The sequence below is a fragment of the Palaemon carinicauda genome, chromosome 43, assembly GCF_036898095.1.
Source record: "Palaemon carinicauda isolate YSFRI2023 chromosome 43, ASM3689809v2, whole genome shotgun sequence".
Classification (NCBI taxonomy): Eukaryota; Metazoa; Arthropoda; class Malacostraca; order Decapoda; family Palaemonidae; genus Palaemon; species Palaemon carinicauda.
This window is the reverse complement of record NC_090767.1, coordinates 5,202,528-5,220,362: the sequence shown is the minus strand read 5'-3', so window position 1 is coordinate 5,220,362 and position 17,835 is coordinate 5,202,528.

Here is a 17,835-nt window from a genome sequence, read left to right as displayed (position 1 = left end):
TGACGTAATATGTCATGTTGGTTGGAGGAGCTAACCCTGGGATTTGCTGTAGTCATTCAAATCGTAAACAGGACATACAATGCAAATCTCAGCAATTTGACATTCTTCTTAAACGTCAACACATTGTCTCAGCGTGTGAAAGTTTGTGACGTCACCGGATGCAGGTGTCTTCCGAGTTTGTGACGTGTCTAAAATAAACTAAGCATACGATATCTGTGATATCGATAATTTAGTCAGTTCATATCTATACTTCACCAGAATTGGTCATCTGGACCAACCCAGCTTCCTCCAGTGATGGAGATGTTTAACTCTGTTGTTTTTATAGAATAAATACTTAAAAACTATTAAGATGTATTCAGTTATCCATTACATACATCTGAAACAACTCATACTCAATGTGTGCTTATAACAGTAGCACGCCAATATATATATATATATATATATATATATATATATATATATATATATATATATATATATATATATATATATATATATATATATATATATATATGTATGTATATATATATATATATATATATATATATATATATATATATATATATATATATATATATATATGTATATATATATATATATATATATATATATATATATATATATATATATATATATATATATATATAGCATTGAAGTGGCCCCAGGTATCAATGAAGTTTGACAAGGGTGTTAGTTCATAGTATATATGAGTGTCCATTGAATCTATTTGATCTATTTCTAACAAATAAAATATATATAAAAATTTACAATATAATTAATCTGAAACATTTAGATATAAATTCATCCAATATACCTCTGAATTTAAATGATTATTTACATACAATTAACTGAGTGCTTCAAAAGTCAGCATGTAAAGGAACTCAGTGTTCTGTGGAAGGATGAAAACTTGACATAATTAGTGGCTGAAAAATCTCTTGACTTGTATGATAGAAGTAGACATTTATGTCTGAATGTGTCTACCAATAATATCATGGAAATACTTATCAACAAAGAAAACTCTTCGGTTATAAAGCAATATTACTAAGGGCCAGTACAAGAGTATTTACCAGAACTAGAAACTCTTGTTAGCTACATTGCCCTATTTCTAAGGGCAGAACATGTTGCTTACATTGTCATAATTCTAAGAGCAGACCTAAAAGCATTTGTTACCTAGATTGACATATTTCTAAGAGTAGAACATAGGGTTTTCGTTGCCATAATTCCTAGAGCAGAACAATGATCTTTCATGAGCTAAGTTGCCACACTTCTAAGGTCAAAATAAAGAGCTTTCAGTAGTTAAATGTTGTTATATTTCTAAGGACAGAACAAAGACCTTATATTGCCATAGATTTAAGGACAGAACATACAGCTTTCGTTAGCTATATTGTCATAATTCTAAGCATAGAACGAAGCTCTCATTAGCTACATTGTCATAATTCTATGGTTAGAATAATGCTTTCATTAACTATACTGTCATAATTCTAAGGACAGAATTTGACCTTTGGATATTATAAAACTCATCATTTAGAGAGTTATTTACATAAAAGTATGTATGACATCTGTATTCAACTAGTGAAGTGTAATGAAGAGGCATTATGTTAGTAACCGGGGAATCATACTATATGGAGGTATAACTCCGGACAACAATAATCACTTCCCTTGTGTATCTTAGTATAGAAAATGATTAATTATAGTGTTCACGTCCCCAATGTTTTCTTGCGAGGGATCGTTGGGAACGTCTTTATATGTAAGACTCCTGTTCTTCAGAACTTCACTTACCTACACATTCAAATTATAATTTGTACAACCACCTTTTTTCTCTTGCTCACACCACAATAACACAAAACCTTAATTTAAAAGAAAATATTAAAACTCATACACTATGATCCTTTTATGAATTAGATCATTATATTTTAGTGTGATAATTATATAAATGGAAATAAATAAATGGCTTTTGTAGAAACTTGGCACATATGGGTGATTTTGCAGCCCATAAACCAGAACATTCAACAAATGCACACAATCATAGTTAATTGAGTAGGTGAAGACTTCCATACTGTATAATTATAGATATTCTCCAGAAGGCACATATAATTAAGCTTAAGCAATTGGCCTACACACCATATACTTCTAGTGTGGTTTATTCATTTATTCGTGAAATAATCAGTTTAAGGAGAGTTGCGGAGGTAAGGATACAGGTTGTAGGTTAGGTCAGGTGGCGTTCTATGCAGTATTCCAATCTGTTGTTATACAAGGGCTCCAAATTCTCAAATATATCTGTGAAATCCAAATTATACGCAATACAATAACTTTTTATACAAGCTTGTAAAATCCAGAATGTCACTACCTCGACAGGTCAATTTTATAAGAAAAAACAGACTCTTATATGTATATAGTTCTCAAATACTAAATTTAATGATAAATCTGGTACAATCATAATTTTATAATATCTATATAAATAATTTCTCAATTAGACTTTTTGAAAAAACAGGGTCTTAGGAAATTTCAAGATCTGACTTCAGGGGTTTTGGAGGCCATAAAGTTTTATCAAAAGAATCTGGGAATTTGAAAAACGATTAACTTCAAGGGTTGCTTTCCTGGTCCTATACTGCACTGAAATTCTATAGGACATACACAATCAAAATAGATGGTCAGCAGAACATCAACCAGGTACACCCAACCCACCACTGCTTAAACTCACAGTCCCGGGTTTTCATTGACTTGCTGCCATTTGAATGCTAGACGAACACGTTACCACTTTTCTTAGAGCATAATATCTTAGGTTGGAGCCTTTGTATATCAGCGACCCGTTCCTCATGCGATGATAAAAAATGTTTCTAAACTATCCTCACACCTAACCTACAAGCCGTGTCCTTACCTACATACTTAAGGAGGTTTGGGGGATAACGCCCCCTTGCGCCCATCCTTACAGTGCTGTATTCTAAGTTAGACATTTTAATAAATAATACATATTTCATATTCTCATTGAAAACCGTCATGATGAGGAGTACCCTAATAGTGTACAGGTATTTATATATACAGATGATGTCTGTATCGTAACCCTACGCTCTGTCTTCAAGAAGCATTACAGAATACAAATAGGCAATGACATCATACCTAATAAGGTTAAGGATCTTGGTCTCAGTCAGGGTGCTTCTCATCTAATGTTTTGACTATTCTATGTCCAGGCTGTACTCTTTCTTGTGGAGTATGACACCCCTGTGCTTACCTCTATCTCACCCACACACAAAGTCATTGGAAGTAGTAAAAAAACAATGCGTTGAGGACCATCCTGGGAGCCACCATGTGGACCAAGCTCTCTTTGCTCAGGTCTGAGGTTCACCTCTTCAATTTTTCAAATGGGATCAACAGCCAAAATAGTCTTATCATCATCAAAACCCTTAAAACTGGCAGGAAAGGTCCTCTTCAAAATAAACTTAGGCACTTAATTCACCTGTTTACTGATCTTAATCTGCCCTCCACCCCGTTCATATGTGGGTCCAGACATTCATACACTTAAAGTTTAATTACACATCCCTCCCATTCTCTAAAGACAGCTTTCAGAGTTGAACTTGCATCCCTTCTAAATTCTCCTGCTAATAATGTTTACTTCACAGATGGCTCCGTTGATAGGACTGTCCCAGCTGCTGTTGCTGTTGTATACTTTGTAGCGTGCCCAGCCAGTGGGAGACTCTCAAACAACACTTGCACCATACAAACAGAACTTGTGGCAATCCTGAAGGCCCTGGAACACTCTGCCACTGTCTGAGGTCACACTTCTATCCACATCGACTCAATGGGCTCAAGCGCAGTCCTAAAGAACCCTAACATTAGAGAAAACTCACTAATCACCTCAAAAATCAAGCACTTAGCCCATACCCATTACCAGAATCAATGATGTGTAACTATCAATGGGATCCTAAATCATATTTGGATTCCGGACAGTAAAGTGGCTGATAGTCTTACCAGGGGAGCCCTTGCAGTAGACACAACAAGTTTAACCCTGTGCCCTCCCTTCAGCAGTTAAAGAAGTCAATGATCGACATTGCCACAGTCGGCTCTTAAGCCCCATCAGGCAGGCCCAATTAAATTCGTCTCGGTCAGCCACTTGGTATATCAGTGTTAATAATTCTGTTCAGCAGTGCCTCCCTAAAATCACCCACAGGTATATATCTGTCGTAACCCACAGACTCAGACTAGGATACCCGTGCGCTTGGGAGTTGATTGGCAGAGGAAATAGAAACCGCTCATACCGTGACCAACCTAAAGGCCTTCTCTTAGAACATTACCTGCTTCAGTGTAACGGAACCTTCCTGCTCAGGCAGTCCCTCAATCAAAGGCATAAGCTCCTATCCACCACCCTGGTAACTACATTACACTGGGACATACACATCCTTTCCTTCCTTATCCACACCACTAGCCCATTTGACTCCTACGCTGCAAACTTTACATGCTGCTTGACAGCGGTACCTCTTCCATCCTATCAAATTGCTCCTTTAACCCAAATCAGTCCTTCCCCCTTACTAACCCACATGCTCACTTGGTTAGGTGAACGAGGTCCTTCTCCCTCTCACTCATGTTGCTGTCTTTCTCATGCAGCCCAGTCCTTCCGCTTTACTAGGTTCTCATGTGTCCTATAACTCCACCTTAAGCTAGCCAGGGACTAGGCCTCCCATCTTTAACCTACCACTGATATCCTCCAACTCCACACCTAGTCTCTTCCCCTCACTGGGTCTTAGTACTGTCAGACCTCTCTATTTGAACTAGAATTGTTCCATTTCTCCCTTCGGTGAATGCACTGCCGGACACCAAGCCTGGCAACTATCCTTGATCCCTTAATTAAGCCATACATAGTTATGGCTTGTCCTAATGCCCAAAAATATACAAATGGGCCATCATACAAGAAGTATTACTTGACATTGTTCCTAACCATGGGAACCCCACTCTGCCATGTACATGAGTTCAGAAAGCAACCCCCTCGGGACCACTTTCCTGAGGACTGGCTCATGGGTCTAGTCAAAATGGGGCTTATCCCCTGGTGTTATTTATAAGTAAAACTATTGACCACTCATATCTGAAGTTGAGAACCCGGAAGCTCTTGTGCTGAGCTCGAGCCAATACCTCCCTGGAGACATGCTCTCTGAACTGGCCTATGGCTATGTCTCAATACCCCATTGCTTTCAATTTCCTTTAAAGACCTTCCACTCCTATCTCAGTCCCTTCTCACCAACTCTTACTGCTATCCAACTTTCTACATCCTCCTCATGCAAGTGTCAGTGGGCACTGAGGCTCAGTCCTCAAATGCTTCCTTGTGGCTCCTCTATGGTACCTGATCCTTTGGCCGCCACCCCCCAAGAAGGTTTAGGCGTTCAGCTCTTCCATTTTGCTGAGGAAAGAATGAAGTCGTCTGCCCTCTCTCTATTCCCTTCATTGTAAGAAAAACCAAGATTTCCTTGCTGACCCTCTTTCTCGTATTATCAGCGTGGAGGCATGACAAAAGTCTGTCGTGTTTCCTCTCTGCCTTTCAATTTCTCAATTGTTTCACTTTTCTTCTTCAATGTAACATTTTTACTGTACCATGAATTGTCTTCTAAAAAGAGGGCAAAGTATTGGCTTTCACTTGCATTTGATGATTGTTCATGAATCTAAAAAAGATCATTAGGTACTATTTTTTTTTAGTTAATTGCATGCATTGGGTTATTTTTGGGCTTATCTACCATGCATTTTTTGCAGTATTCAATTTTTCCTTTAGTTCACATACTCTGGGTGTGGATAGTATATATACAAACCTTCTGTGCCATATATTAATCGTTGCTCTATTTTCTGGGACTTCTATGTCTTTCTTCTTATATTTTCTTTTATTACATTGCAATACTATATGGGATTGGATACATATGCGTTGCCTCATTTCAGTATCCCATTTGACATAATTCTTTTATGTTTTCCACTTATATGACACTTTTGTATGTAACTAACTTAAAACTTTTTTCATCAAATTATCTTTCTGACATCAGGTTTCCATCTAGTTTTGCAATATAGTACACCCCTTGTAATTTTAACTCAAATCCACCTTACTGGTATTTCATATTTATAATCACTTTTTTTACATAGAAATAAAAACTTTCCATTGTTCCACTTTACTTTACCTATGATGCTGTTGTCGAAATCCCCAAGTCTGTCTTTATGAGGTTTCATCTGATCACTAGCACCAGAATCCATGTTCCATATTAATTTGGAATTTTATTTTTTTTATTTATGACCCGTTCAAAAGTGAATTCCCTTTTTATCAGTTTTTAGTTACTGCAACAATTGCCTTTATATCATTGAATCTGGAAATTAAGTCATTTCGTCCGCTAAAGCTGCATTCTCTTCTCTGTCCATTCTGATTGTATATACTATATATACACTCATAGATATTTCTTCAGTTTTACTTCATCTACACACTTCTTCAAGCACATCAACAATTTGAAATGTTTCCATTTTTATGTGGATATCGCTTAAAAGTTCCATTTCTGTACAGTCGTCTTGATTGTCGTCACATCCTGGATCTATAGTTCTCTTCCCCCAATGGAAATAATTGGGGTTTTGAAATAATAAATTGCGTTGTGATGGGGGACAGTCAACGGAGAAAGGAACCATTCTGACTGTGCAGAGACAAGAGGGGAGGCCGTACGTCAAAAATATTGATAAAAGGAAGAGTACAATGCACACAATTGGAGTAAAGACAAAATCGAAAATTTACAGTGATACAGTGAAAAGTGTATGAGTGGTAAACTTGAGAATATTTTAGTTATACAAAAGGAGCAGAGTGAGAAACTGACGTCGGTAGACATAGTGGGGATACTAAAGGATAAGGGAGTGAGCATCCAGTTGGAAAGGATTGCACTATATGGCACGAGGGGGTTGAGCTGGCGAAGGAGTGGATAGGCCTTGGACAAGTAAGGCCTTTATAAACAAGCATAATGGGATACATCATGGCCACTGTGTTGAAGCCGATACTTGAGCAATCCAGTGAGGGTGATATTTCAGAGTTGTTGGAGAAAGGGACCCTGGTGTGTGAACTTCAGAATATCATGGAAGTTGCTACTGTGGTACTATTGAGACTAACAAGGAGTTCATTTCCAGTGTACCAACAACTACCCAAGGATAAAAGGAGTAAGATAAGTGATATTTAGAAGAGCATAAACGTCGCTTTTGCAGGGAACTCGTTTGCTTCATAATAGCAGTTTATGAACCAGAAGATGAAGTCATGTAGAGCCTGATGTTTTATCAGCAATTTTGCACATGTTAGGTCTAACACTTTGGAGGAGTGTCAGAGAAGACTTTGGCATGTGACATGTAATGGGGTTGCCTAAAGGCGCAAGACAAATGCTACCTGCAGTAGTCAACCTTGAAGACTGAAAGCTTAAGAGTATACTAAAGAGAGCCAGGGCTGTGTTACTTGATGAGGGTGCTGGTATGGTGAGTAGTGTGGCACCAATTGGTGAGGAATGCAAGGGTGCGAGTGGATCACTATTGCAAGCAGTGGTAGGTGCAGCTACAGTTTTGATAATGACTTACACCAAGACTGGACCGCACAGCAGTCAACAAGGTTGTTACGCATGTTGAGGGTCAAACCATATAACAAGCACTGTGTAGTCGCTAAAAGGGGGAAACGGGAAATCAATTGCTTCAAGTATGGAAAAGTGGGATATGTTGCAATGGAGTACCCCGAGAGGAATACTACAAAGTGGACGGGAAACGAAAAATGAAAGTTGGCTTCAGCTCCAGCTCGCTTTCTTGGGAGACTATAGGCGCTCTATCATGAAAAAAACCTGCAAGTGAATTGAAAAAAAAAATTGCGAAGTGATGGTGGATATTGGATGCACACAAATGATAGTTAATGCAGTTAGATGCAAGAGATGGCAGCAGAAGAACGATGTCATGACGCTAATTGGAGATATCTGGAAGAGTCAAGGGACAGACAAGGTACATGTGGCAGGGAAGGGCAATGATGAGGTGAAAGTACATGCCAACGTATCAACTACGAAGTTGTTTTGGTTTAAGAGTATCTTGTGTATAGATGCAATAAAGAAAATGAAAGGAGTGATGGCTATGAATTGGGAAGCATTAATATTTTGAGTACAGCCTGGAATAAATGCAACAGTAGCAGGCCTGTGTTTGAGTACCTATAGCAGTGATGGGCTCCAAATGGATGACCAAGACTTCAGCACAGTGTTTGATACTTTGGCTAAGTATTGGACGATGGCCTGGAAATAGAGAGACGATGAAGAGCTAGTACTGCTGAAGAATATGAGATGTGAATATGAAGTCCTACATGAGGCACAACAGTGATATGAGGAAGAGTTGCAGAAGTGGATATAGTGGAGCTGGCTGCAGTCGTATGATAAGGGTTAGAATGGCCCTGCTGAAGGCTTAATTTCATTTATGACAGTTATCCAGCCTAGTTAGGATAAGGTGAGGTTGGTGGTGGACATTCGTAAAGTCAATACTTACATTGATGCCCATACAAGATATCAGTATGTATACGCAACCAAGCTACTTGCCAGGGTTTATTTTCAAATACGATTGGAGGAGAGATAATGGCCATACCAGTCAGTTATGTTTGAAAGTAAGCAGTATTGCCTTACAAGAGTTAGATTTGACATAAATGTTGCCCCACTGGTGATGTAAGCGGTGATCAATAAAGTGTTGGAGCAAAACGTAGTAGTGCGTGACAATACTACGTCCACATATTTATAATATGTACTAGTTCGTGAGGATACGGTAGTAGTGAAACATATAATTATTCATTTAGAGAAATATGGGTTTTTATCTAAGTAGCTTGAAAACATGCAGGAATGCATGTGAGCATTTGGACTGCAGGTGTGGGGAGAGAATTGCAAGTTGTTGTGAGGTAGGAGTGGTAATGTGCCAAAGGTATCCGACCAAGTGACACGTCGCGATATGTTTTCTTTGTGTGAGAAACTAGTTAGTCATCACCCTGTGTGTGGATGGCTGCGAGTAAGTGCGGAGTTTACCAAGCAAAAACGAATCAGACCATGTGGGTATAATATAGTGACCTACAGTCTGTCCGCGATACAATAGCGGCTGTGAGGAAAAGTGATCCTGCAAGAAGTAGATGGGAATCTAGTAAAAGGTCAGCGACACTCTGGGTTGATGCGAGTTCACTGGCCGTGGGTGATGTGGTAGACATCGGTGTATATATGGTAGAGGATGCATGCTCGATGAGAAAGGATGAAACCGGGCATATCGATAGGGTTGAGTTAGATGGGTTAATAAATGGAATGAAATTTGTGTTAGTATGGGAAGTGAAGGAAGTGGAAAAAAGATTTCACTCTACAACTGTGCATCAGTGGATATCAGATGGATTGACAGAGGAGAGCTGATTAAAATCAAAGGCAGCTAATTAAATATTATTTTGGCAAATGGTTGCAATAATGACAGCTTCAGTAAAAAAGAACCAGTTATTGATATCCATATCACTGGTCTCTTCTTATAAGAACGAGGCTTATTCGTTGACTCGCATACCAGAGAGATGATTGAAAAAGCCAGATGCGATGTCATTGCTATGTGCTGCTGTGGGAAATACAGTGTAAAATTTGGTAAGACGTGTGTACCATGAGATAGGGCACACGGGGGTGCGGTGAACCCTGTATTTTGCAAGGAGACAAAATGCTAAAGTTACCAGTTGCCAACTTCATGATGTTGTAAATGGTAGTGAAATGTTTAAATCCATTTATCCTGCAACGGTGAAGTGAAGTAAAGGAAGCATGAGTTGACGTCAAGGTGTGGTATCAGATAGAGATGGATATAATGCACTATCGCAGGAAGCATTACCTGACAGTCATAGATTTTGGTCCATCGCAATTTGCTACATGGTGCCGGTTGTGTATGCAAACTAGTGAGTGTGTGATAGAGCAGCTAGAAAATATTTTCTTTGAACGTGGAGCCCCAGAAGAGATATTGATAGTTAATGACACATCCTTCTAAAGCACTGAGTCTGTATAGTTCACTGTTAAGTGGGATGTGAAGGTGAAGTTCAGGTGTGCTTATGTAGCATCAGGTAATGGTGTGGCAGAGAAATGTCATAAGACAGTGAATGTGATAGCTACAGGGAAACATCATTCAATAGGCGAGGCTGTGTATATCTATATATCACTCCACAAGATGACTGTGATTAAGAAACTGTTCCTGCAAATGTGCTCTATGGATTCGTCGTGAGGCTGTGTTGTGTAGGTGAGACAATAGGAATGCAACAGGTTGCTACAGAAACATATAAAGTTAGTGATGATGTGTGGGTAAAGCCCTCAATTAATGCTGTGACATGCAGTTTGGAAAATAGAGAGTCACGGGTGTTCTGTCACCTCCAGCAGTAGAGTTGGATGGAATACCACGGCTTGTAGAAGACCTAAGATCACTGATTTGGGCTTATGTAGTACCTAGCGAGAATAATTACCATTAAGATGTTGATTAGGATTAGTTTGTGGATCTGCCCTGACCAATAATCCAATATGATATTCATGAAACAGTAGTGAATGAAGTGTGACAGGTATTGGAAAAGGATCAGCATGAGGATCCCGAAAGGTGTGCATATGTTGCAGCGCATACAAAAGTGTATAGACGGTGTTTGTTTGATGTTGACGAGCGGTAGAAGTAATTGAGTTCAATCATGGTGGAGTGTGGTTATGAACTATTAAATTTCATTGGCTTGAGAAGACAGTTAATGGAGACAGGAACCATTGTGCCTGCCCAGAGACAAGAGGGGGGCGGAAATGGTAAAAGGATTGATAGAGGGAAGAGTGCAGTGCACAAAAGTGGGGTAAAGACAAAATTAAAAATTTACACTGATACAGTAAGAAGTGTATGAGCAGTAAACTTTGGGGGAGAGCCTAGTTATACAAGAAAAGCACAGTGAGTAACCGATGTCGGTAGACATAATGATCATACTAAATGATAAGGGAGTGAGCAGACGGTGGGAAAGGTTTGCACCACGTGGCACGAGGGGGTTAAGCTGGCAAATGAAAGGACAGGTCTTGGACAAGTAAGTTAAACTATTAAAAAAAAAATTTCCATCTTTTACGAGACTTATTTCATTGTTGTTGGTCTGGCCCATAACCTGTTGAGGTTTCTTTTTGGGTTATATGTTAAATTCCTCCTTTCATAATTACATATTTCTTATAATACTGTTTATCTACCTTCCTGAGTTTGATCAACAAAAACACCATCTCAGTCGTTGCCTTTTAATGTCCAGCTAAGGTTTCAAGTTTACGGATGACAAAATAACACCCTGTAGTCTTTTCACGCCATTGTTTACATTATGGTAAGGGGACAACCGGCTTTGGCAAAGGGACAACCGACTTTGGCATGCGCTGCTGCCGGGCAGAAAAGTTGAAATCATATAATTACAAAGAAAACTCAGAATCTTACAAATAAATCATTATAAAATTTAACTTGTCACTCACCCTCTTAAAAAGTTTATCCAGACGACGAATGCCTTTTATGAATTTATTTTGTTCTAGCATGGCTTGCTTAATAGCTTGTTAGATTGTTCAGCCTTATGCTGTAGAGGGGCTCTTGCTTTGGCAGCTCATACTTTCTCATGACAGAAATTTATTAATATTATAAAAACATCAATATTATTTCAGTTGCTTCCAATCATTTATGCTAATGACAATATAATTTTTTTTTTTTTTAGAATTATTAGGATGTAAAATTTTTTTATCTATATTTTATCTTCAAACCAATATTTTCCTGCGAAGTTCATATTATTAGATAATGATTTTTACTTTTTTTTGTTGTCCAGAAATATTTTGAACCCTTCAGAATTGTGAAATGTTTCAGAAAAGCAAAAATGAAGAATGGGTGCTGGTTCAGTATGCGGCCTACCTTTGTTATTTTGGTTTTTTGGGCTCAAGCCATGTCGTCCTGATGGAAGTTCCTAAAGGGTAGCGTCCTTGGGTATATATAACTACGGCGATATTCCCAGAGAATTTACCTTAAGGTACCCAGAATTCTAACTCCTGGAGCGAATATCCCTAATAAAAGAACCAGGGATATCGCGAAATATCAGAGGACGTATTCTTGACACGCCAAATAGCAATCTGCACCCTGAAAAGAGTTAACACTTCAAAGGGGTCAATTGGTAAGAAAACGAAAAACGAGAAAGAAAGGAGACTCGCTCGCAAGGTATCTCTCCTCTCCCGTTTCGTAAGCATGCATTGCGCCGCTCACGGCGCCATCTGTATTCCTTTTTGCGTAGCTCAAAAACTCGGTGTTTTTCCCTGTGTTATCTCGCAATTCTTGGATTATTTCAACTTTATAATGCTTTGTCCAACTTCTTCTGCTTCTGATAAGTTGAGTATTATCTCTTTTATGTATAAATGTAAGCTCTTGGTGATTTTATAATAATTTGATAGTGATATCTTTGTTACAAGAGCTGTTGCCTACCGGAGGCGTCCTGGACGCTGTCGCTCGCTATGCATGAGTTATTTAGTTAGCCAGAGCGATGTTCCCAGCTGTTTCGCTTTAATAATTTTAGCTATTCAGCTTTACATAGGATTTCTTTATATGATGCTTTTAGTATTTTCGTTTTGGCGAAGGATTTGCCGATTCTGGCCTACGCTAAACCTTGTAGCCTAGTCGTTTGGGCCTAGTACTTTCCTGCATGATATTCAGATTTCCGAGTGTTTTAAAATTTTATTGAAGCTTTAGGCAGTTTTATACATTTAAGATTATGTTGATTTTCTTCCAATATAGTATACAAGTGAGTTTCTGTGAATTAGGTAATCGATGCTCTTTGCGCCTAGGCTAGTTGTCAATGGGGCCATAGTATACTTTCTCACACTCCCCGGTTGCTCTCTTCTCTTCGGAGAATGTGTGCAATCCCTTTCCCTCTGCTTAAGCCTTGGGCTTAACCCTAATGGTTTATCTGAATTGACTTTAGATACAACTATATTAGGGTGTTTCTGTTCTTTCCTGTTTCCAGTAAGTCTGGCTTCAGGAAGGGGCAAGACATCAGAGTTCTTAGTGTGAGTCTGTTTCTCTCTAGCATTGTGGTTGAGATTCCCTTGCTAGGCTGACAGCAGACATAGGAGGCTTAGCCTCCTTAGTTCACTTTCGAAGGCTTCTGTACGAGATGATTCCTTCTTTTTGTGATCTAGCAGACTAGTCCAGTGTTGTTGTTCTCGGTGTGGAGGATGAGATCCTCCTTTTCTGTGAATAACAACGCCTTCCTTGCTTTGGTTCCGAGGGAGTTGGCAAGTACTGCTGGCCTTCCTCCTCAGTTCTCCCCTAGGCTAAGATGAGTTTTCTTGGCTGTGGGTGATTCATTATTAGAGCAAGGTTGGCAGGACCCTCTTTCCCCCTTTCCCCCTCTTTCCTTAGTGATGGCCTAGCCATTGCATCCCTGTCCGTCATTCTACATATTTACCTAGCATAGGTTAGGATGTGGAGTTGACTCAGTCCCTTGCCGGCCGGCAAGGGTCTTCTGCTTTGAGTGCTGCCTAGACCTCCCATGGTCTCTCATCCATGTTTGTCTGTAGAGCCAGATGGCATTGGTCAGGAAGCCTGAAGTTATATTCTCCCCTTCCTTATGTGCACTCTTTCGGGTTGCCAGGCTACTATGAGGCAGTACAGTCTCTTATCCCGGCATCCATTCTGTTTTTCTTCTAGTGTTTGTACCCTAGCCCAGCTGCCGGCCTAAGTGGCCGGCAGCCGGGCAGTTGAAAGTTCTCTGGTTCTTTTGCTGCTGGCCAGCATTGGTTGTATACCTTTGCCGGCCGACTATAATATCACACCATAGCTCTGCCGGCCGCTACGATTTGAAACAGCGTTCTTCCGCCTTATAGTCTAAAAGTAGTATACTTTGGATCTAGTTAAGGTGTGTCCGGCACATTACCTTCTATACTGTAGCCAGTATTTTTCAGTATAGTATATACTGCAGGGAGAAAACTAAAGTATAGTATATGTTACAACACTAAGTTTTTCTAACATTCTTGTGTTGTCTTGCGCAGCCCTTTGGTGTAACCATACAGATAAAGAAAGTGAGTTCTTTCTTATCTACTATCCAGTATTTTAATATCACTTATTTGGGTGTGAGCTACACCTATTTTCCTATGGAAATTTTCTTGGTCATTCTAGAATTGAATAACCATACAATTTTATTATCTGGAAGGTTGCAGCAATTGACTGTGCAGGAAATACAAGTGTGTGTCTTTCCTTTCTAGTTTAGTTCACTTGATACTCATGGAATTTTCTTCTCTTTACAGGAGGACCATCCGAAGTGTGGAAGTGTTTTCTGCAATGTCCGCAGCAAGAACTTCTGCGGACATGACTTGTGTAGGAGGCACGCGGCATGCGCAGTCTCCAAAGGTGATCTCCGGTATTGGGACCCGCAGGTATGTACCGTATGCACAAACCTAATTATTGAGGCTTTTGATTCCCCTAAGACGGCGAAATCAAGGGTTGCAGCAAGGGAAAAGCTTCGTACCTGGGTAAGGGGCTTTCAGAAGAACACTTCTGCCCCCTATCTTCCAAGTGAGAAGATGAGGGCTTATCTTTTCCCCAAGGCATCAGCGGAGGCAGTGATTCCTCAACCTCAAGCGGAGATACCGTTGGTGCAGATCCCGGTGGATGTTGAAGTCACGGATGCCCTGCAGGACATCCAGTTGGACGATAGGATGTCAGAGGTGTCCGAGTGTCTGGAAAAAGACCTTCTGGCAGAAGACCAGGAAGAGGAGCAGGCTCCAGACAATGAGGAGGAAGAGTTCGACGAGGTGTCGGCTACTCCGGTTCAGGCCCCTGAACCTATTCCCTAAACATCGTCCTCTCTCCCAGAAGAGCTGGGAAAGACCCTTTCCTCCATCGTTGGAATGATCCAACAGATGCAGAGGGAAAATAATGAGAAGCCTGCTGCAATGAAGCTGGAGATACGGAGACTTACAGCATCACGTGGGCCCCAGAAGAAGCTCAGCATGAAACACCTTCTCTTGTGCTCAGATGCCAACCCTTGGAGGTATGCCGAGCACATGCCTATGACGACGGGAAAAATCGTCATTTCGGAGAAGTTGGGCTCAATCCCCCTTGAGGAGGTGGAATTCTGGCCCAGCAAGGAGTCGTATCCGGACTGTTATGTCCGTCTAAGGAAGGAACCAGCCTCAAAGGAAGAAATAGAGCCGAAGGAGGTCATAGTTTTTGACCACGCTAAGGCTCAAGCTTTACTGTCAAGCTCGATGAAAGAGAGGGGCTTCACAAACTCAAAGGTACCTGCTTTGAGTAAGAAGCACCCTTCCTTTGTGTCCTCTCCTTCTAGAGCCTTCCACTTTATGCAGAAAGGGTTTACGGCTGTGCTGAAAGCGATCGAGGCAGGTAAGCCATGCCCCTCCTTGGAGGAGTGTAAACCTCTGTCTTTGGCCCTACCCATGGACCACAAGGACTGGAAGGACGTCCATCTTACCTTCTCAGTCGGCAAGTTGGAGGCTGATATTGCCGGACGTCAGTTCGGTGAGAACCTCCCCAAGCTGTCTGACTTTCTTTTGCGCAAGGAGCTTGAGACAAAAGAAAGACTTGCTGCCTCAATGTCTCATCAAACGACTCTGGAGACAATGGCAAGTGACCCCAAGGTCCATGAAATGTTTATGGTAGTGGCTAAGATACACCTAGGTACAGTGATGAAGGACCTTTATAGCTTCGTCAAAGCTAGGAGGGCTTGTAGGGAGTTCGTTTTCGCCTTGGCTGCGGTGAGGCACGAGCCAAGGAAGCTAATCTCCTCCAGCATTTGGGACAAAGACCTCTTCCCTAGTGAAGCGGTAAAGGAGGTTGTAGATAAGGCCGCCACGGAGAATAGAAACCTTCTCCAGAAGTGGGGCCTATCTCTCAATAGAAAGTCTTCCCCGGATGAGGGTCCCCAACCAAAGAGGAAGACTAAGAAGACTAGGCTACCATCTTGGCCAGCCAAGCCATTCAGACAGCAGCAGCAACAACTTCCTATGCCAACAGTGCCCCAGATGGTGGCACAAACCCCGACCACGTACCAGTGGGTACCCCAAGCCGTGTCTACGCAGTCTCCAGCATTTAACCCAGCGTTCAAAGGGCAGTCAACTACCTTTCGAGCGAAGCCTAGAGGAGCAGCCAGAGGTTCGTCTAGACGCCCCTCGAGGGGGAGGGGATTCAGGGGTGGTCGCAGTCAAGGAGGCAAGACCTCAGGGCAACAGCAGCCAAAGTGAGATGATACCGGTAGGAGGGAGACTTCAGAATTTTCGGGATCGGTGGACCTTCGATCCCTGGGCCCACAGCCTACTCAAGAATGGACTGGGTTGGAGCTGGTACAGCACTCCACCCCATGCCTCGATTTTTCCAACACTCCACCCCTGTTCTGGAGGACTACATTCAAGAACTGTTGGAGAAAAGAGTAATCCGAAGGGTAAAGTCCATCAAATTCCAAGGGAGGCTGTTTTGTGTTCCCAAGAAGTCATTCTGGACTTGTCGCCACTCAATAAGTTCATAGTGAACTGCAAGTTCAAGATGCTATCACTGCAACACATAAGGACCTTACTGCCCAAGAGGGCATATACCGTCTCCATAGATTTGTCAGACGCCTATTGGCACGTTCCAATCAATAGTCAACTCTTCCCCTACCTAGGGTTCAAGCTACATTGAAGAATCTACGCCTTCAGAGCCATGCCATTCGGGCTAAACATAGCCCCTAGGATCTTCACGAAGCTTGCGAGCGCAGCTCTCAAACAATTACGCCTAAAGGGAATCCAGGTGGTAGCCTACCTGGACGACTGGCTGGTGTGGGCAGCATCCCAGACAGAATGTTTGCAAGCTTCCCTACAGGTGATCCAGTTCCTAGAGCATCTAGGCTTCAAGATCAACAGAAAAAAGTCTCGGCTTTCTCCATCTCAAAAGTTCCAGTGGTTGGGAATCCACTGGGACCTAGTGTCATAACAACTCTCCATCCCGGCGAAGAAGAGGAAGGAGATAGCTGGTTCTGTCAAGAGACTTCTGGATTCCGAAAGAATATCAAGACGCGAACAGGAGATAGTGCTGGGTTCTTTCCAGTTTGACTCAGTAACAGACCCGGTGCTAAGAGCACAGCTAAAGGATGCAACCGGAGTTTGGAGAAGTTATGCATCAAACGCGCGAAGAGATCTGATAAGACCAGTACCGCTTCGTCTACGTACGCTTCTCAGGCCTTGGTCAAAAGTCAGGCAACTAAAGAAATTGGTGCTTCTTCAGCCACCTCCCCCCTCGTTGACTATTCACACAGACGCCTCGAAGGAGGGGTGGGGAGGTCATTCTCATCAGAAGAAGGCCCAAGGAACTTGGTCCAATCTATTCAAGACATTTCACATGAACTTTCTGGAAGCTATGGCAGTACTCCTTACCTTGAAGAAAGTCTCCCCTCGTCGCTCGATCCACATAAGGTTGGTACTGGAGAGCGAGGTGATTGTGAGATGCTTGAATCGACAAGGATCGAGGTCACCACCACTAAACCAGGTGATGTTGGCCATCTTTCGACTGGCGGAAAAGAAGAAGTGGTACCTCTCGGCAGTTCACCTTCAAGGAGTCCGCAATGTGACAGCGGACGCTCTATCCAGGTTCACACCGATAGAGTCGGAATGGTCCCTAGACGCAGGATCATTCTCCTTCATCTTGAGTCAAGTCCCAGAACTGCAGACAGACATCTTTGCGACGAAAGACAACAAGAAGTTACCCCTTTACGTGTCCCTGTACGAGGATCCCTTGGCGGAAGTAGTGGATGCAATGTCCCTCGACTGGAACAGATGGTCCAGGATTTACCTGTTCCCTCCTCACAACCTTCTATTGAGG